Below are 20,223 nucleotides of genomic sequence, written 5' to 3'. Positions count from 1 at the left end.
CTTGCTATGGTCACTGGCTCCATGTGCACTGGCCTTCTGTCTGGGTGCTGGCAGGGAGGTGGGAGGTGAGACGTGGCAGGTACCGATGGGTAACAGGTGCCAAGGCGCATACAGAGACGCCAGCGTCTGCACCTCTGCAAGTGACCTCACTGTGCACACCTCAGCTTTTAGGAAACACTCTCCTCCTGTCTGCGCCTAACACCAGTGTCACTGTCTGCTCCTGAGGGGTCCTGCCTGGGGGAAATGGCAGTTCCAGGGGACACTTGCCCAGTGTTGAAACATCTCACAGGTAACATGGCAAAGAGGAAGCCAAAGAGACTCTACACCTACCAGGAAACATCACAACTATCAACCCAGATGGGACTTGAATCCATAATCCCTGGTTTAAGAAGCCATTGCTTTGTCCATTAAGCTGCTGGGGCACACTAAAGATAACAGAGACAGAAATTCCCTCTTCCAAATGCACATTCCTCAATTTTTAGGTGCCAGATTCAAGCCGTTGGAAGGAGCCAGAAACATGGGGGGGGGGGAGGTCACACCCCTCTGAAAACCAGCTCTCAGAAGACACCTCCAGCTGCCCCAAAGGGTGAAACTCAACACTTTGACATCTCATCTCCCTCCCAAAGCCAGGGGCTTGTTCCCACAGCCGCAGCCTCATCAGGGAGCCGTGCTGGCACTCACTGCTCGTGGGGAAGGGAGCGGGTCCCACAAGATCTGGGGCTGGCGGGGAATGGGCAGTTGTCACTGAAGGGGAAGGATAAAATGCAGCCACATTGCTGAGGGCAAGGAGAGTGGCTGGGGCTGGGCTGGCGGCACCATGGGACGTCCCTGGGGGAGTTCTGCAATGTGACCCTGGCTCCCAAGGCAGCAAGTGCAGAATCCCCCTTGGCGAGCGCAGGAGGCTCCGACTGGCCTGGTTTAAATCCGTCTGACGGGCTGGACGACCCCGATGCTGGAGTGTCAGAGCCCCTGTCAACCGGCCTGTGTTTGTCCCCTCCCCCACCAGGCAGGGAAGGGCCCACGCTCCCAGCAGGGAGTTACAGGCTCGTCTCTCGCACTCAGAGCACTGGAACGACCATGGAGAAGGACTCACTGGCCCATGTGTGGTACCCAGGGACTTACAATGGGAGTCAGAGCCCTGCCTGGCCGGTGCTAGTCATCTCTGCACCTGCTCCAGGTTTCTGGTTTCCTTCTCCCTAATGAGCCTCCCCAATCAGCATTTCCTGAACCAGCAGTTCCATGGGTGGCCAGGGGGAGGCCTCTTCTGTGTCCCAGAAGGACATAGGAAAATGTGAACAAAGGCCACAGCAAGGGACCACTGGGAGTTGAACCCAGGATCTCCTGTTTACGAGACAGGTGCTTTAGCCAGCTAAGCCATGGTGCCCTCTGTAGGCCAGCACCTAAAACTGTTCTATTCTATGGTCCCAGACAACACCTTTGACTCCCAAAGTGCAGCCAATCCCCATTTCCCTCCAGCCCTGGCGGTGTCTGGCTCCCTGGGCACAGAAGGCTACAGCTCAGTGGGCAGAGGCTCTAACATGCACATCTCCCCCAGCCACTGGGACTGTGGAGTTGGCCTTGAGATTTAGTGTTGCTGGGGGAAGGGAAAAGTGCAGCAAACACTGATCATCTGGATTGTAAGCCCTTGGGTCTCACAGTTTGGGTTGGAGACCCCAGGTGGGGGCCTGGCCTCCTTGGGTCTGTCCCTTCCTGAGGACACAGAATTAAGAGAGAATTCCTTTGTCCTGTAGCAATCCGAATTGGCCAACGAGCAAGTCACAAATTTTTTGTTCACATATAAGTACAGGAGAATGGTCTCTTACAGTAATGATGGCCAAGTGGTTAAGGAGTTGGCTTAAAAATCCAAAAGTTTTTCCCTGTGCAGGGTTGAATCTTGCTCACACTGAGGCCTGTGTTTTGGTCATACCCCTAACAAGGGCAACAAGCTTGACTGCCAGCTGTTTGCACATCTGGACCCAGAAATATCCTGAGCCTTGGTTCTGTCGGCCAGTTTCTTTTCAGCTCACTGCAAACTGCCTCCCAGCTGTAGGTGAGGCTGAGTGTGCATGAAACCAGCGGTAACTGACGCCTGACCAATGTGTCTGCTTTTCCTACCATCCCTCCATCTGTACCTGGAGTCGGCTTCCTTCAGTTGAACTTTGCCTTGTCCCCACAGCAGGAAGCCAAAGGGAGCAAAGAGCAGAAGTGCAGGATGCTGGTGGGTGCCCTCTGGGTTTGATTTAGTGAGTCTTAGTTTGACTGGCTGAATCAAGTTCCAGAAGATTGATCACGGCAATTCCTCTCCAGCTGGACGTGGTTCTTGTTCTTCTGTACAGAACAGCCAATGGGCATTCAGATCTCAGCCTTGCTCAGTTGATGGGAATAGAAACCAGACACCCAGCAGGTTTGAACTGGTTTCAGTTGAGGGACCCGTCTGCCTGGTTTACATGCATTGGCACAAGAACACACGAGGGGTTTGCTGACATTTTAAGAATCTCTGTACAATAGGAATCCATGACTGACACACCTGGAGGTGCAAATGTTTCACTTAGGATAATCAACTTTTTAAAGGGGCATTTGACATTGAACCTGACACACCTGGAAAAGACCCTGGGAGGGGGAGGAGGCTGGGAGGAAGGGCTAAGGCTGGCACCTTCCTCTGGTGGTCCCACTGCCTCATGTCAGGGGCCTCAGCAGCGCTGGGGGGTGGCTCGAGGGAGAGAAGCTGGTTCAGGTAACTTGAGCTGCTGGGCCACTGAAGCAGGCCCCCAGCAGCCTCTGTGCAGGGCACACACACTCCAGGCCTCCCTGCCATATTGACTCTCCCCATGTGGCTTGGGCTCCAGAGCCTGCCCCCCACCTGGTGCCTTGACGTAGCTACTGCAGCAGCAAGAATTTGGGCGTCAGTTCCCCTGCTTTTGGGGACAGGAAGCCAGGCCCAGGCCCTTTTAGCCACTGGGGCTGTGCAGGCTGGAGCCTCCCCCTACCAGATCTCTGCTCTGCTTCCTGCAAAGCTCTCAGCCTTTTTCCTTGTTTCTGCTTCCCTGTTCATAGCAGGCAGCTAAAGGAAGGGAAGTCACCAAACTGAAGACCCCGGTGGCCAGCATGGGGCTTGAACCCATGACCTTGGTGTTATTAGCACAACGCTCTAACCAACTGAGCTAGCCAACCTACAAAAATACAGCTCACCAGTGGCCCTTTCAAGAAAGGCGCCTCAGGCAGCAGCAGGGACGTCTCTGCAGCTGCCAAGGGCTCTTCTCTGACAGGGCCACTAGCGACTCACTGTGACGTGGGCTGGTTAGTCCAGGTGGTTTGAGGGTTGGCCAAGGTGGCTGGTGGCCGGCAGACCCAGGGCAAATAGGCAGCCAGAATCTCTTGCTGCCAGCACCTTGCCTCCCAGCTTCTTCCCTGCCAGCAGCAGCAGAGTCCTGAGCGCTGCCCTTGACACCATGGGACCAACCTCCCCTCACTCAACTGGACCAAGCTGGTGCCCAGCTCATGCCCTCTGGGACCTGCTTTACTTGGGTTCCTTCCACCCAGAGCCCCCTTCTTCTTCTGGGCTGCGAGGAGCATCACTGGGATCCTTTCTTATATCCCAGGACAGGGCCATCTCTCCAGTGACAGGAGACGGGGCTGGTTTCAGGATTTCTTTTAGCCCAGCAGCAAGCAAGGGGAGATGGAGGAAAATCAACCCCATTTACAAGCTCTGTGTGACAGGAGGGGTGTGAGCTGGGGAACCTGCCCCCCCCCACCCAGAAGGGCATTTGGGTGCACCCAGGGGCAGCAAGAATTCAGTCCCTCAGGTGAGTGCATTGGGGACAATGTGTGAGCCCTTCCATGAGCATTTTCTGCTCCCACTGGGGAAGGCAGCTGGGCAGGACCAGCCTGCAGACCACGTCCCTTTCAGCCCCAGGTGCAGGAGGTAACAGAGAGGGGAGGAAAGTCCATGGCCAGAGCCTCCTCCCAGCAGTCTGGCCCTGCGCAGAGTCTGTGCACGATGGAGCCTCTCCCAGCAGGGCTACGGCCTGTTCTCTGCAAAGTGCTCAGCTGGTTCATTTTTTTGCAGGCCCATTGTATGTGTCCCTGGTGGCTTCATTTACAGTTTTCACTCTTTACATTTGCATCCCTTTTTGGAAAGAGGGTGCAAGTGTAAACATACCCTACGTAGCGAGAGTTGGCCTCCGTCAGTTGAGCCTGGCTGTGTCTCTACTTCAGGAACCCAAAGGGAGCAAAGAGCAGAAGTACTGGAAGCTGGTGGGGTACCCTCTGAATTTGATTTCGTGAGTCTTAGTTGGACTTGCTAAATCAAACTCCGGAAGATTGAAAGATAGTGGCCATTCCTCCCCCACTGGGTGTGATTCTTGTTCTTATGCACTGCATAAGCCCAGGTAGACCAAGGACTTTCAGATCACACCCTTGCTGAATTGATGGGAATAGAAACCAGACACAGCAGATTTTAACTTGTTTCAGTTGAGATGAGTTTGCCTGGTTTATGCGCATTGACACAGAAACACATTAGGGCTACGTCTACACTGGCACCCTTTTCCAGAAATGCTTAAAATGGAACAGTGATAGAAATGTAGCCGTGTTAGTCTGGGGTAGCTGAAGCAAAATGCAGGACAATGTAGCACTTTAAAGACTAGCAAGATGGTTTATTAGATGATGAGCTTTCGTGGGCCAGACCCACTTCCTCAGATCAAATAGTGGAAGAAAATAGTCACAACCATATATAACAAATGATACAATTAAAAAAAATGAACACATATGAAAAGGACAAATCACATTTCAGAACAGGAGGGGGATGCAAGGTGGGGGGAGGAAGGAAGGTTTCCCGTTATAAGGATTTCCGGAAAAAGCGCGTCTACATTGGCAGGATGTTTTTCCAGAAAAGCACTTTTTCCGGAACAGCGTCCATGGCCAATGTACACGCGCTTTTCCAGAAAAAAGCCCCGATCGTCATTTTTCTGTAGAGACAGCCCAGGGGTTTGTAGTAATCTCTGCACATCAGAAATGCAAAGTGAGATGCAACTGGAGATGCAAAGGTTTCAAAGAAGTTGATCAACCTTTCAAGGGGCACTTGGAGTTGAAACAGGGACCCTTTTAGCCTATAGTTAAACACTCTACCACTGAGCTACACCCCCGTTACACTTGCTTGTTTGCATCCAGTGTTAGGAAATTAGCCGCTGGCAGCACTGTCTGCAGGAGCAGGTGGTGCCTTGCACACATGGTGGGGGAGGACGGCCCTCTATGGGGTCACACATGTGTGGTGTCCCCCCACCTACAATCAGCATGACACGTCACGATAGCGCATCATCCCCTGTGCTCCCGCCTGCCCTGTGTGTGTTGCAACCTCACAACACTCACCTGATGTTCCCTCCCCGGTGCCCGAGGACATTTGGGAGGCCTCCTGCATCTGGGGGACCGGTTCCAGGGTGAGGGTCACGACGTTCCTGGAATCCTCCTTCTCCTCATCCTGGAGCTGCTGGTCATCTGGGATGTCATCCTGAAGCTGCGGCCGCTGCTGCCCAGGTGTCTCCATCCCAGACTCTGCAACTGTCCCTGGAGACAGGGTTCCCCAACCCCCAGGACTTGGTCCAGTTCCTCACAGTATGCACAGTGCTGCGATGCTTCCCCAGTGCGGGAACTGCGCTCACAGGTCCTCACATACCCCTCCCGCAATTCCTTCACCTTGGCTCTGACTTGGTCTGGGGGGGGAGGTGGCCTTTCTTTGCAAGGCCGTCAACCATTCAGCCATAAATATTTGCATTCCTCCGCCTGGACTGCAGGGCCTGCAGAGACTCCTCCTTGGACCACAGCTTTATCTCTGGCCCCTACCATGAGAGTGCCCAGCACTTGCTGCCACTTCCTTGCTCCTGCGATGTATCCCTGGAAGGGCCAGAGGGGTCTCTGGGGGCTTGTGCCTGTGACATGGCTCTCCAAGAGGCTGGAAGCGCTCGATCTTAGCCGACTGGATAGTGAAATTATACTAAAATAATTGGTTAAGGTAGAACTAAGCGGTACTTGAATTTCTCTTTATAAACTGGGATCCAAGAAGGGGACCAGCAAGAAGAAGGAAAAGAGGGGAAGAGAAGAGGAAGGAAAAGGGAAAGGAAGACCAAGAAGGAGGAGGGAAGACCTTGAAGCAGAACTCACCTCCAAGGCAGCCTAAGAGCAGAACGGCCGGGACTCCTCTGCACAGCTGTTGCAATGGTTTGCTGTGTGAACTCTGTGGCAGGTGACATTAGGGCTGTGCACTGGGATTATTTACCAGTTTCCCTGGTTCCACTTTGCCCAGGGCTGTGATGGCCGAGTGGTTAAGGTGTTGGACTAGAAATCCAATAGGGTTTCCCTGCGCAGGTTCAAATCCTGCTCACAGCGAGGACTGTGTTTTGCCCACACCTCTTCTTTGGGCAGCAAGGGCCTCTGTGAGTTACCAGCAGTGGGGCTGTTACTGTTGGCATCAGGACTGGATTAAGGGTTGAGCTAGTGGGGCAGCTGCCATCAGGCACTTCCTGGCTGGCTCTTGGCAGGCTGCAGCAGTTCCCTGGGTTGCATTAACCTCCACAGCACCTGTCAGCAGTGCCCTTCCCCATGCAGCTGTGGGGCTCTGCATGGCCTGCCCCAGGGGACCCTGGGTTGCACACCAGCGGTGGTGGCAGGGCCAGGCTGTGCCGCACAAGAGCATCCTGCCACCACAAGCTCCATGGAGGGGGAGGGGCTGTATATGCACTGTGCACCCAGGGTGGAGCCGCACATGCACCATGAGCCGGGGGCAGTGCCACATGCCTAGAGCACTAGAATGGCTCAGACTGGCTGTGGTCAGCATCTAACTAATTGCACCATGAGGCCATGTCTTCATTCAGGTGGAGATTTCTGCTGCAATCCATCTCCCAGAGTTTGATTTAGCAAGTCTAGATAAGACTCGCTAAATCAAACCCAGAGGGCACCTGCACCAGCTCTTTGCTGCCATCCTACTTCCACTGTTAGGACACCAGCAAACAGTAAAACCAACTCCAGATATGTGTTGGGATATGGTGGAAAGAAGAGACACATTGGCCTCACCACAAGGCACCACTGGGAGTTGAACCCAGGATCTTCTGCTTACAAGGAAGCTGCTTTAGCCAACTAAGCCATGGTGCCCTCCTTCAAAACAATCCTCAAACTGTTCTACTTTATGGTTCCAGAGAACATGTTCCCATTCCAAAGTGCAGCCGTTCACCGTTCCCCTCTAGCTCCTGCCGTGTCTTGAGGTCTACGCGGCCTAAGACGTTAGATTGGCAGCTGGAACCCAAAACCTTTTTGTCAATTGTAGCCCCAGGCCCCAAAGGGACAGACCCAAGGCAGCCGCCTGGTCCTAAGGTCTGGCCTGCAGCCAGGAGGAGGAAGAAGAATCTCTCCTTTCAGCTGGAGTTCACTCAACAGCCCAGCTAGCTCAGTTGGTTAGAGCCTGGTGCTAATAATGCCAAGGTCATGGGTTCAAGTCCCATGCTGACTACAGAAATGTTTGGGGAGGGATAGCTCAGTGTTTTGAGCATTGGCCTGCTAAACCCAGGGGTGTGAGTTCAATCCTTGCAGAGGCCGTTTGGGGCAAAAATTCATCAGGGATGGTACTTGGTCCTACTGAGAAGTCAGGGGACTGGACTTGATGACCTTTCAAGGTTCCTTCCAGTTCTAGGAGATAGGCAATCTCCATTATTTATTTAAAAAAAAAAGCAACCTAAGGGCCTTTGCTGATCCCCAGCCACAGGCCTCTGCTCTGCCAGCTGAGCTTTGGAAGGGGGCCTGGGGCAGGCTGCTTTGCCCAGGTGGCCCTTGGGTGAGCGTTGGGGCAGGAGAACCCAGCAACACAGGGGGCTCTAATGGGCGCTTCACCTGCAGAAGGACCCTTGAGTGACACCAGGCAGAAACGCAGTGTCGTGCTGCCCCTTCTCCTGCCTGGGCCTGGCCTCCCTCCCCTGCTGGGCACCACAGAAAGCCCCTTGGCAGAGGCCTCAGGCCTGTCCCCTCTGAGGGGCTTGTGCCTCGGCCTCCTCTGCCCTTGGTCCTGGCTCTCCCGGCTGCCCCTGAGCGCTGCTGGCCAAAGGAGGCAGCAAGGCAGGAGAGGGGGGAGGAGCAAGTCCCGCTGAGGCCGACAGCTCGGGCTCAAGCCTCCAGCCCCAGCACAAAACCTTCAGCCGGGCCCGTGTGGCTCCCTCCTGCCCCCTCCTGCCCCCGCACACGCTCACAGGGGGAAACGTGCCCCATGTTCCATCCCCGCGCCAGGCCTGGGCGACGGGCTCAGCCCTCCAGCAGCCCACAGGGCCTGTGAGGGACGGACTGAGAGCAGGGCCCCACTGACACCCCCCGTCCTGCCCCACTGGCCTGCGTGCGGCGCTGGCACGGGACAGGCAGGAACGGCAGCCGGGGAGAAAGCAGCTTGGACTGACGGGCGAGTCTCACTTGCTGACCAGACTCCCAGGCCCTGGGCTCTGGGGCCAGCCCCCCTGTGGGTCAGAGCCCCCCAGCCACAATGCTACTCCAGGGGGCCTGGTTCCAGGGCCTCCTAATCCCAGGGACTGGAGTCTCAGGGCTCCCCCTGTGTCGGCTGCCACTGGCCTGAATGGTGCTGGATGCTCCTGCTCCCCTCCCAGCAGGCTGGCCCTGCGCAGGCTCTGTGCTCGCTGGAGCCTCCTCCTGCCAGGTCCCCAGCCTGCTCCCTGCAAAGCCTCAGCCTGGCTCCTTTCCTGCCCTCTGCTTGCAGGGCCCCTGGAAATGGCTCTGGGCGGATCCCCGAGCCCCAGCATTAGGTGCAGCACTGCTGGGCCCCCGGAGCCCGGGCTGCAGCCAGGAGGGGGAATCTCCCGCAGGGCGGGTGGGATGTAGAAAGCTGCTCCCTGGGAACCTTTCCCACGGCAGCGCCCCCAGCCTGGACAGCCCCTGCCCGGCCCGGCCCCCAGCCCAGCCCCCTCCCCAGGGTGGGCAGCATTTGTGGAGGCAGGTAGGAGAGGGCCCGCTCCCCTTCCCAGAAGAGCAGACCCCCCAGGGCTGCAGTGGGGGAATCTGGCCCCAGGCTGCTCTCAGCAGAGGGGGCTGTGATCCCAGCCTGGGGCCAGGGAAGCTGCTACCAACTTGTGTGGGGCGGGGAGAGCCACCCCAGAGAGGGTGGGGAGGGGGATCTAGTGGGGTGGGGGCAGATAAGATGGTTGATGGGGAACAGAGATGTGTGAGGTGGGGGCAGGAAGGGGAGGCAGGAGGAGCTGAAGGGAGGTTGGGGGGATCATGCCAGTCAGGGGGTGGCTGGGAGCAGGGGTGCAATGGAGGGAAACTTGGGGGGGTCACAGGAAGGGAAAGGGGGCAGGGGAGGTTGGGAGGAGACTGGGGGAGCAAGAGCAGCCTGGCTGGGGAAGCGGAGACACAGGGCAGGGCTTGTACAGAAGGAAGAGGGGAGATACAACGGCAGCTCCCCCACCCCCAAGGGGCAGGAGGGGAGGGCAGAGGTGACTGGTGGTGGCACTTGGGGGCACCAACTTCTCTGCCCCCACAACATTTCTGAAGTTTATAACCAGGGTGTCGCAAATGCCCCCTGCCTCTGTGGGTGCCTCTCCCTGCGCCCCTCCCTCTGCAGGCTCCAGTCCCCCCGGGGGAAGAGCTGCCCCCCCCCCAGGAGTCTGAGGGGAATTTCTTCTGTGAATTTTTAAGTGTAGATAACTGCAAACACTGATCTGTTAGGGACTGGTAATGGTTTATTTCCATATTTGCATATTTGTTATTTGCATAATGTATATGCAGCTATGTAAATATGTTACCAGTCTGGCAAAAGTTTGTGAATGGGTTTGGCTGTCCATGGTATTAAAAAAGGTTAGTAATCACTGGCCTGATCCATGGGGGGTGGCCAAATGCAAGGCAGGGAAAACACTAGGGCTGTGTCTACACTCACGGATTCTTGCATGAGAAATATGCAAATGAGGCTAAGCGTCAAATATCGCCGAGCCTCATTTCCGTACCTAATGAGCCACCATTTTTGCAGCAGAGCCTCTTGAGCCAGAGGGAGCGTCTACACTGCCCCTTCTTGCACAACAAAAACTCTCTTGTGCAATTCCTCTACGACGATTATTTTCAGGAATAGCGGCATTGCACAAGAGGGATTTTCTTGCACAAGAAGGGGCAGTGTAGACAGCTTCTTCTGGAGCAAGAGCGTCTTCTGCAAACATGGCAGCTTATTAGGTATGCAAATGAGGCTCCATGATATTCCACGCTTAGCCTCATTTGCATATTTCTTGTGCAGAACCCTGTAGTCTAGACGCAACCCTACAGGCAATAACACCTTCTGTTGACAGAACTCTGTCGACAGAAGGTGTTATGCCTCGTAAAATGAGGTATACCAGCGTCGACAAAACTGCTGAGTTCTGTTGACCTTATGTCGACAGAACTCAGCGGTAGTGTAGATGCTGGTATAGTTTTGTCGACAAAACTCAGTAGTCTAGACACACCCTTGGACCACTCGGCCATCCTGACAACTGTGCAAAGCTATTCAACCGCAGTTTTCTTACATGTGTGAGTTGCTCGGGGAGGCGGAAGGAGCACCTCTCTTTCCTCACCTAACAGCAGCTCTACAGCACAGCTGGGTTTATCCCCACTCACCCTCACCTACCATTGTGAGGTGTTTTGCAGGGAGCTGACAGGAAACAGAAGAGGGGAAACCGCTGGCTGGCAGAACCGAGGCCTGGGATTGTCCTGTTCCAGGGAGTCTGAGTCTGTGTCAGTGCCCTTGGGGATCCTGAGCAGGGTTGGTACTTGGGGTGGGACCGGGGGCTGTTCTGAAAGGCTGCAGGCGCCGTTAGACCCTTTTGTCCTTCCCTGTCTCACCCCAGCGCTGAGCAACACTCAGTGTCGGTCTGAGCATCCGTCCTGCTCTGGGACGTGTCTCTGTGGCAGGAACCTGCCCAGGCGGCTCTCGCAGGGAGGCCCCTCCCTGGCAGCACCGAGCAGTGAGAGCTGAGTGAAGGGGGAGGCAGGACCAGGGGGAGAAGGCTCCATGACTGTGTGAGAGGGAGGCTCTGCCCTGGCCAGTGGGGAATCGTTGCCTCTCCGAGGGGCCCAGGCCTGGTGGGTCATTTCCCCAGGTTACTGAGTGGGGGCTGGAGCCAGTTCTGGGTTGTCTCCTTCAACAACCAAACTGAACCAATGGATCTTGTGCCGACCTGACACTGCGCTGGGCTAGTGCTGTGTGTGCCACAGAGCTTCCTGCAGGGCTGCCCACATGGGAGAGGGGAGGGGCAGTTTGAGTCACCAGCTCTGCCCCTTCTGAAGAGCTTGTGAAAATGGCAGGTGCTGGTGTGGCAGTGAGGGAGAGGTGGGAAAGGGGCCCTGAGTGAACCTCTTGGGTCACAGCTGCTGTAACAATGAGGTAAGATGAATGACTTGGCAGATGTCAGGTGAAAACTGAGGCTGGTTTCCCTGACTGGGAATTGAACCCAGGCCTCAGCACTAAAAGTGCTGAGTCCTAACCACTAGGCCATCAGGGACATGTGAGCAAGGTTCTTTCCTTACCTGCACTAGCCTTTCACAGGCCACTTTCTGTCTCCTTCAGGACATGGGTCCATTTTCCATTGCCCAGAGGAGACGAGAACAGAAACCAAACAGAACATCAAAGCAGCCGGACAGGGCCATGCCGGTTGCCCAACTAGCCCAGGATCCTGTCTCACAACAGCAGCCAATTTCATTGCCCAGTGGGAATCCTCAGGACAGACAATTGTCAAGTGATCCCTCCTGTCACCCATTCTCAGCTTCTAGAATACACCAGCTAGGGACACCTGCCCTGTCCATCCTGGTTAAGTGCCATTCATTGTGGCCCCTCGGGCTTCCAAAGTTGAGTAGCTCTGCATTAAGGGTTCTTATTAATGTCAAGAACCTCAAGCAATGTAAAGCCAGAGTATGATGGAACTGGAAAGGAAAATATTTCCACTGGAAGGAAATTTTCTAAGGGGACACTTGGATTTAAACCAAGGACCACTTGATCTGCAGTCAAACACTCGACCACTGAGCTACACCCCCACAAAAATTGTCATCTGGAGCCAATGTTGGGAACTGGACAAGGAGCAAGAGACAAGAGGCTTTTGTGTAACTCACATCCCAGGTGCCACCCTTGGGCTTGGTCTCCACACTGAGCAGGCGGGTGGCAGGGGTCTGATGCTGTCACAGCTGCAAGGCAAGTCACCCACCTGGCCCCTGAGCTCCATGTGGGCAGCAGCCAGACAGTGTGAGTGGAACAGAGGGTCGTGGGGGGCGGGGATTTGTATATTTTAGGAAGGGTCCTGAGTCCTGGCTCCCAGCCACGCACCTTGGCAGAAAGACCAGCGGCCCCTGCACAAAGCGCATTGTGGGAATAAGAGTTAGGGCAGCAGGAAAGGGGCCGGCCCCTCAGCACCAGCGAGCAGGTGGGAGAAGATGGGAGTGAATCCTGCTACCTCTCATGCGCAAAGGCAGCACTTTTCCAATGGAGCTAATTCTGCCCCACCTGCAACCTGTCTCCAGTGCTTTTGCCACTGTCCGGCCCAGGAGGGCTGGTGTCCAGCAGCTCTCTGCCCCAACGTGGCTGGTTTTGGGGAAAGCAAGTAGGAAGTGGGGGCCGGGGCGGGGGGGCTACTGGAGCCACTTAGCCCCCTGGCTGGCTCTGCTGGTAAAAAGAAAAATTGGAAATTTTTCCCTTCAGTGGAGAATGTGGGTATCGATCCCACTACCTCTCACATGCAAAGCGAGCGCTCTACCACTTGAGCTAATTCCCCTGCTGCATATACAATAGTCTTCTTGGAAGCTCTTCCCTTCTCCACAGGGACGTCGGCCTTCTAGGTCAGTTAGTCGTGGGAAAGGAGAAGGCTCCAAAAAGGCCTCAAGGGCAGATCTCAAGGAGACTCCCTGCAGCAAAGCCATCGGGGGAGGGGGGGCGGGGCTCTGAGATGGCCCCTGCCCTGCAGCTTGTCCCACCTGGCCATTGTCATGGACTCTTTGTGAGGTCATCACCTCCCAACCTCCTTTAGCCAATAAGCTGAGGGGCTGCAAAAGGCCCTTGTGATGTCACTGCCACACCCACCCCTGCCCTCCAGGGCTAATGTCCTGCCCCAGGCAGCCCCTTTGCCTGGCTGAGCTGCTCCCAAGGGTGAAAGTGACACATTTCTCACAGGGACTGTTCTATTGGGCACCACCCCTTGGGCCGGACAGGAGGGAGGGGGAGGCTCAAGGCAGGAAGTGGGGGGAGGGGTTGTGATAGGACAGTACCTGTAAGAAATTAAAATGTGGAGTGTGGGAGGCTCAAGGCAGGGATTTGGGGAGTGTGTGAGAGTGGGGGGGGCTCAGGGCAGGGGTGAGGATGTGGGAGGGTAGAGAAGTCAGGGCACAGGATCTGGGATATGGGGGAGGCTTGGGGCTGGGACTGTGTGTGTGTGTCGAGGGGATCCCTCTGCTCTGTGTTCCCTGAGGCCCTTTAACACACATGGACTGACCTGGGCGCAGGCCAATGAGGGGGGTTTCAGTGAAGCTACACGTAAATGGATCCCTCTAGCAATCCCTGCCAGCCACACGCACAGGGGGAGGGACTTTAGCCAAGGAAGCAGAAGCAGCCACTCTGAGGGAGGTTTAGAAGCAAAGATGGGCTGCTGCAAGGATGGATGAGGGGATGTCACAGGGCATGAGCATGATAAGGGGAGCAGAGAGGGCCCTGCTGCACCGAGAGACATGCCAAAGCCTGGGATTGAGCCAGGGACCTTTAAATGTTTCATCTAAGGCTCCGCACACTGAGCTACTGACAAACCCATCTGGCTCATTATTAACTGTCCAGGGTGTTTGGCAGCCGTGTCACAGCCTGAGTGTTGCTCAGCACTAGTAGGAGACAGGGAGGGACAAAATGGTCCTTTCAGAGCAACCCCCAGCCCTAACCCCAAGGACCAGCCCTTCCCTCCACCCTTACTGGGAATTGCCTGGATGCCAGCTCACCCCAGTGTCAGTCTAAGGACTGACTGGTCTGTAAAAGCTGCATCCTGGAAATTAGGAAGCAGCTAAAGTGACTCTGGTGGGACTTGAACCCACAATCTTTGAACGTCTAGCTGGGCTCACATTAACCACTACAGCTTAGAAGTCCAACATGCTTTCCATTGCACCCCAGAGCCTCATGGGCTGGTGAGTTTGATATCTCCACTCTCTGCTTTGCAGCATGGCAATTGCTGGGGGGTCTGTCGCTTTTGGGAGAGGAGGTAGGAAGAGGGAGGGGGCCACTGAAATTAAAGGATAGAGCTGTAATTGGAGAATGTGGGCATCGATCCCACTGCCTTTCACATGCTAAGCGAGCGCTCTACCACTTGAGCTAATCCCCCTGCCTGCAAAAGGCTTTGCTGCCTCACCCACCTTATCCCTGCGAGTGCTACTTGTGAGACTCACACCTGTGGGCCAGCTAGCTCGGAGGTTTAGGACGTGGTGCTCATATCACACTGACGCGTCTTAAGAGCAAGCCCCTTATTTCAAGCTATAACAGGCTCGCTATTCCGACGTCCCTGCATGGGGATTTATTTCCAAGTGCTGTGTAGCCAGCGCCAAATTACAAAATAAGCTATTTCAAAATAGGCGCATGGATTATTTTGAACTATGGGACGCACCCCTAGTGAGTTAGAGCTGAACTCTGCCCCCAGCTCCCTGCTCAACCCACCCACGTACTGACTCCCTCGCTGCCATGGGGCTGTTTGCATTGGCCTCTTCTCTCTGTCGCCAGGCTTCAGCCAGGACTGTGACCCGGCTCCCTGCACCTGGGCCCTGCATTTCTCATCCCTTCAGAGACACTTGCCAGTGGAGGAATAAATCACAGTCACATGAGTGTAGATTATGAAACTTCGTAGCTGTTGTTGCCTTGGAAACTCCCCACAGACCTTCCCCTGGGGTCCCGGGCAGCCCACTCACACTGCACAGCTCACTTCGAGGTGAGGGTGCTGTGTAGACGTGCCCGTCCTATTGAGGGCCAGCCTGCTGGGGGGAGGCTCTGGCCACTTCATTTCCTTGTCTCTCTCAGGCTGTGTCTACACAGCAGGGCTACGTCTACACTGCAGGCTTTTTGTGCTAGAGCAACTGCTCTTGTGTAAAAACTTGCAGAGCGTCTACAGTGCAGGCACGTTCTTGTGTAAGTAAATTTATAGTTTAGCATCAGACAACAGGGCTTCTTGCACAGAAGTTATTGCTCTCCCCACGAGGAATATTGCTCTCCCCTCTTGTGCAAGAACTCGCCCACAAGGAGGCAGTATGGACGGGCAACAGGGGTTTCTTGCTCAAGAAAGCCGCATATCTAAAATGCCCGTCAGAGTTTTCCTGTGCAGGAGAGTGTCCACACTGCCATGGCTGCTTTTACAGAAAAGCACTTCTCTTGTGCAACAGCACATGGCAGTGTGGACACACTGTTGGGCAAGACCTTTTGCATAAAACAGTTCTTGAGCAAGAAGTATGTAGGGTAGCTGTAGCCGTGGGGTGTTTGGGTTTGTTACCAGCACTGAGCTTTGTACAACAGCCCAGGGAACATTGTGAAAAGCCAAAACCTTCCCGCCCTGGGTGTCCTTGGCCAGTCAGCAAGTGGCAGAAAGATTCCCTGAAGTGCTGACTTCAGGTGATTTGAAGAAAATTGTAACAGCTCAGATGAGGTGGCCGAGTGGTTAAGGCGATGGACTGCTAATCCATTGTGCTCTGCCCGCATGGGTTCAAATCCCATCCTCATCGGGTGTTTGCAGCCCTTCCTCTTGCCTCTCCCAGAGGTTCAGTGCCAACCCCTCCTGCAACCCTGCCTGCCCCACAGGGGAAATCTCCACAGAGACACTCCCAGCTTGGAACCTCAATCCCTTCTGCCCTCAAGGGGAAACCTCAACCTAAGGGCTCTGGAGAGGACAGGGCAGCTCCAAGGGCAGAGTCCTTTTTTCTGCAGTAGTGCAAACCCAGCCCCTTGGTTCCAACTAACTTTACTCCTCATTTTTACTCCTCATTTTTTGCCCTCTGTGTCTCCCCCCCTCCCCTCCGCCGGTAACACAATCAGGACTACCTCCCAACCTCAACATACCCCAACACCCCCCCTTCCCTCTCCCTCTCCCCCTCCCCTTGCTGGTAACACAAACAGGACTTTTCCCTGTTGAAAGAACAAACTCTCTGGTTTTTATGTGGGGAATGTAGAACTGGGGAGGGGCTGGGGAAAGACCCTGGGAGGGGGAGGAGGCTGGGAGGAAGGGCTAAGGCTGGCACCTTCCTCTGGTGGCCCCACTGCCTCATGTCAGGGGCCTCAGCAGCGCTGGGGGGTGGCTCCAGGGGGAGAAGCTGGTTCAGGGGAACATGAGCTGCTGGGCCACTGAAGCAGGCCACCAGCAGCCTCTGTGCAGGGCACACACACTCCAGGCCTCCCAGTCATATTGAGTCTCCCCCTGTGGCTTGGGCTCCAGAGCCTGCCCCCCAGCTGGTGCCTTGAGGTAGCCACTGCAGCAGCAGGAATTGGGCATCAGTTCCCCCTGCTTTTGGGGACAGGAAGCCAGGCCAAGGCCCTTTTAGTCACTGGGGCTGTGCAGGGTGGAGCCTCCCCCTACCAGATCTCTGCCCTGCTTCCTGCAAAGCTCACATTTTTGCTTCGTTTTGCTTTCTTGTCCATAGCAGGCAGCTAAAGGAAGGGAAGTCACCAAACCAAACACCACTCTAGCCAGCATAGGGCTCGAACCCATCACCTTGGCGTTATTAGCACCACACTCTAACCAACTGAGCTAGCCGGCCTACGACAGTGCAGTTTCACAGTTCACCAGTGGCCCTTTCAAGAAAAGCGCCTCAGGCAGCAGCAGGGACGTCTCTGCAGCTGCCAAGGGCTCTTCTCTGACAGGGCCACTAGCGACTCGCTGTGACGTGGGCTGGCTAGTCCAGCTGGTTTGAGGGTTGGTCAAGGTGGCTGGCGGCCGGCAGACCCAGGGCAAAGAGAAGCTGGAATCTCTTGCTGCCAGCACCTTGCCTCCCAGCTTCTTCCCTGCCAGCAGCAGCCGCAGCCCCTTTCGGCCTCTGGGTCAGCCCGGAAAGGGAGGCAGGAAAGGGGCCTCAGTTTGCAGGTTTCCGAGTCCTGAGCACTGCCCATGACACCAATCACCCCTCAATCAACTGGGCCAAACTGGTGCCCAGTTCATGCCCACTGGGACCTGCTTTACTTGGTTTCTTTCCACCCAGAGCCCCCTTCTTCTCCTGGGCTGTGAGGAACATCCCTGGGATACTCTCATATCCCAGCACAGGGCCATCTGTCCAGTGACAGGAGACGGGGCTGGGCTTCTGACCTGCTCCACCGACACCTCCCGTCAGTCAGCTCCATCACTCAGGGCATGCCAGGGAGCTGAGCGATTGTGCCATTGAGTGGCATTCTCAGCCAGCCAATCAGCTTTGTGAGGAGTTCATGGAGGCAGGGCAAAGAGCTCTCCTGTTAGGCCAGCAAGGAAGCAGCAAGCAGCCAAGGCCCCATCCCCAGGGAGCTTGCTGGAGACCATGTGGAGGGAGCTGCTGCCTCTCCCCTGTGTAGCCGGCACTTTCCCAGGGGGGCAACTCTGCCCCCTGTGGCCTGTCTCCATCGCTTCTGTCACTGCCAGGCAATGGGAGTGTGAGTGGACTCCCCAAGGGGCGCACGGTGAGAGACAGGGGGCTGGCGGCTTAGGGAGGGGCGGTCCCAGGAGGCAGAGGGCATCTGTGACTCTCGGCTGGCAGCTGACACTCTGCTCCTTGCTTCCCTCCCGCTGCTTCACCTCCCAGGGCTTCTTTCTCCTTCCCTGTCCATAGCAGGCAACTACACAAAGGCAAGTCACCAAACCAGACACCCCTGTGGCCAGCATGGGGCTTGAACCCACGACCTGGGCGTTATCAGCATCAAGCTCTAAACAGCTGAGCCAGCAGCCCACGAGGGGCCCTTTGGGAAAGACCCCACAGGCAGCTGCAGGGACGTCTCTGCCGCTGCCACGAGCTCGTCTCTGATGGGGCCACGGGCGACTCACTGAGATGTGGGCTGGCTAGTGCAGAGGTCAGAGGAGCAGGAGCCTGGGTGGGTTCAGGGGGGCCTTGAGCAGGTTCGGGGGAGGGGCTGCTGGGCCACTGACGCAGGTGACCAGTGGTTGGCAGCAGCTCTGTGGGCTGGGCACATGGTCCCAGTCTCCTGGACATATGGAGCCTCTGGAGCCTCGGGCTGGAGGAGCCTGCCCCCTGCAGGGAGCCTTGGGCCAGCCACTGCAGCAGCAGGAATTTGGGCATCAGGTCACCCCACTGGGGACAATGGAGGGAAGAGGAGAGTTTTGCCTACTCTTGGAGAAAGCAGGCCAGGCCAAGGCCCTTTTAGCCACTGGGTCTGTGCAGGCTGGAGCCTCCTCCTGCCAGTTCTCTGGCCTGAGTCCTGCAAAGCTCTCAGCCTTTTGCCTGTTTCTGCTTCTCTATCCATAGCAGGCAGCTAAAGTGCGTGGTTGGCAGGGACAGAAGTAGTCACCACAGCAAACAACTGTGCGGCCAACATGGGGCTTGAACCCATGACCTTGGTGTTATTAGCACCATGCTCTAGCCAACTGAGCTAGCCAGCCTGCAGGAGCTGAGTTTACAAATGGCCCTTTCAGAAAGGCACCTCCGGCAGCTGCAGGGCTGTCTCTGAAGCTGCCAATGGCTCTTCTCTGACAGGGTCACTAGTGACTCACTGTGACGTGGGCTCACTAGTCCAGCTGGTTTGAGGTTTGGTCAAGGTGGCTGGCAGCCGGCATGGTGCACTGAGACCCAGGACAAAGAGGTCGTCAGAATCTCTTGCTGCCAGCACCTTGCCTCCCAGCTTCTTCCCTGTCAGCAGCAGCCGCAGCCCCTTTCAGCCAGTGGGTCAGCCTGTGAAGAGAGGCAGGAATGGGGCCAAGTAGCGAGTCAGGCTGAGGGGGGCAGGCAAAGCTCATCTTGCCTTGCAGGGCCACTGGCAACAGCTTCTCTCTTGTGCGCTGCTGCTGAGGAGAAAAATACTGTGAGAGGGACCAGAAAGACCAATTTAAAAGATTGTTTGGGGGGGTACCTGCTAGCGCCAGGGGGGCAAGAGTCAGAGCCTGGCAGCTCCTGGGGACCACACCAGAGACCACAAGGGTAAGCAGCCAGCTCCAGGCAGGTTAAGTTTTAGGGCCCAGCCCATCTCAGCCAGGCAGACCATAGCATCAGACTGAGCTCCAGGGGGCATCGGACACAAAACTCTCTCTCTAGGGACTCTGTAGACAAGGAGCCCAAAGCTCATAAAGTGGGAGGGTTTTGCAGCAACCAGCCCAGCCCCAGCAAGTTGCACTGACATTTGAACTCAGCTCACAGGATTCAGACCCTGAGTGCTGCCCCTTACACCATGGGACCTACATGAGCCTGCAGTGACTCAATTAGGCTGAACTGGAGCCTCAGCTCATGCCCACTGGGACCAGCTTTGCTTGTTTTCCTTCCACCCAGAGCCCCCTTCTCCTCCTGGGCTGCAAGGAGCCTCCCTGAGATGCCCTGAGACAGACACAGGACTCTGCCTCCCCACAGCCAGCCCCACCCCACCCCACCCAACCAGCTTTGGAAGAACAAAGCAGGGGAGGGGGCTAGCTAGAGTGCTCCCTTCTTACACACTTCAAAATGTCCATCCCTAAATAGGCCAAGGCTGTGTGGCCTAAAAGATAAGAGCCCCCAAATTCCCCCTGTGCTCGGGGAGCCAGGTTTGCTGTGTGAATTCTGTGGGGCAGGTGACATCAGGCCTGGGCACTGGGATTATTTACCACTTCCCCTGGCCTTAGGAATGCTGCATTTTTTTACAGCTGTGATGGCTGAGTGGTTAAGGTGTTATACTACAAATGCCATAGGGTTTTCCGCTGCAGGTTCAAATCCTGCTGACAGCAAGGACTGTGTTTTGATCACTCCCCTGGCTAGTGTAACCCTTCTGCCAGGTAGTGCCGGCAGTAGCCAGGGTTGGGTTCAATATCCAGGGGTTCCTTTTTGTCCATCTCACACAAAACTGGCTTGAGCTCCCACCAAGTAGCCAGGGAAATCCACACACCCTCCCAGGCACCTCGGGGAGGCGATGCTTCCCCACTTGCCATCACAGAGTCTGAATGTAGAAAAGAAACTTTTAATGAAAGAGAGCGAGAAATAACGTGGCATTCGCCTGGGAAAATACCACAAGCAGGGTTCAGAACCAACCCCCAAGTAAGTCCCCGCTCAAGTGGCTTGAGCAATGTC

At 55.8% G+C, this 20,223-nt stretch overlaps 10 non-coding genes across 10 annotated transcripts; 2 read left to right on the top strand and 8 right to left on the bottom strand.

Annotated features, from left to right (window-relative positions):
- Nucleotides 1-1,310: 1,310 nt before the first annotated feature.
- On the bottom strand, nt 1,311-1,384 carry TRNAT-CGU (transfer RNA threonine (anticodon CGU)). The gene has a single exon. It is a non-coding gene; the product is annotated as a tRNA-Thr (tRNA).
- A 1,713-nt stretch (nt 1,385-3,097) lies between these two features.
- TRNAI-AAU (transfer RNA isoleucine (anticodon AAU)) lies at nt 3,098-3,171 on the bottom strand. Its single transcript has one exon. It is a non-coding gene; the product is annotated as a tRNA-Ile (tRNA).
- Nucleotides 3,172-6,296: 3,125 nt separating this feature from the next.
- TRNAS-AGA (transfer RNA serine (anticodon AGA)) lies at nt 6,297-6,378 on the top strand. Its single transcript has one exon. It is a non-coding gene; the product is annotated as a tRNA-Ser (tRNA).
- Nucleotides 6,379-7,066: 688 nt separating this feature from the next.
- Nucleotides 7,067-7,140, bottom strand: TRNAT-UGU (transfer RNA threonine (anticodon UGU)). The gene has a single exon. It is a non-coding gene; the product is annotated as a tRNA-Thr (tRNA).
- A 4,292-nt stretch (nt 7,141-11,432) lies between these two features.
- Nucleotides 11,433-11,504, bottom strand: TRNAK-UUU (transfer RNA lysine (anticodon UUU)). The gene has a single exon. It is a non-coding gene; the product is annotated as a tRNA-Lys (tRNA).
- A 457-nt stretch (nt 11,505-11,961) lies between these two features.
- TRNAC-GCA (transfer RNA cysteine (anticodon GCA)) lies at nt 11,962-12,033 on the bottom strand. Its single transcript has one exon. It is a non-coding gene; the product is annotated as a tRNA-Cys (tRNA).
- A 658-nt stretch (nt 12,034-12,691) lies between these two features.
- Nucleotides 12,692-12,764, bottom strand: TRNAA-UGC (transfer RNA alanine (anticodon UGC)). The gene has a single exon. It is a non-coding gene; the product is annotated as a tRNA-Ala (tRNA).
- Nucleotides 12,765-15,644: 2,880 nt separating this feature from the next.
- Nucleotides 15,645-15,726, top strand: TRNAS-GCU (transfer RNA serine (anticodon GCU)). The gene has a single exon. It is a non-coding gene; the product is annotated as a tRNA-Ser (tRNA).
- Nucleotides 15,727-16,681: 955 nt separating this feature from the next.
- On the bottom strand, nt 16,682-16,755 carry TRNAI-AAU (transfer RNA isoleucine (anticodon AAU)). The gene has a single exon. It is a non-coding gene; the product is annotated as a tRNA-Ile (tRNA).
- A 1,746-nt stretch (nt 16,756-18,501) lies between these two features.
- TRNAI-AAU (transfer RNA isoleucine (anticodon AAU)) lies at nt 18,502-18,575 on the bottom strand. The gene has a single exon. It is a non-coding gene; the product is annotated as a tRNA-Ile (tRNA).
- Nucleotides 18,576-20,223: the final 1,648 nt, after the last annotated feature.

This window comes from Pelodiscus sinensis, unplaced genomic scaffold, assembly GCF_049634645.1.
Source record: "Pelodiscus sinensis isolate JC-2024 unplaced genomic scaffold, ASM4963464v1 ctg35, whole genome shotgun sequence".
NCBI classification, from domain to species: Eukaryota; Metazoa; Chordata; order Testudines; family Trionychidae; genus Pelodiscus; species Pelodiscus sinensis.
The sequence above is the reverse complement of the archived record's forward strand: the minus strand, read 5'-3'. Positions and strand labels throughout refer to the sequence as shown.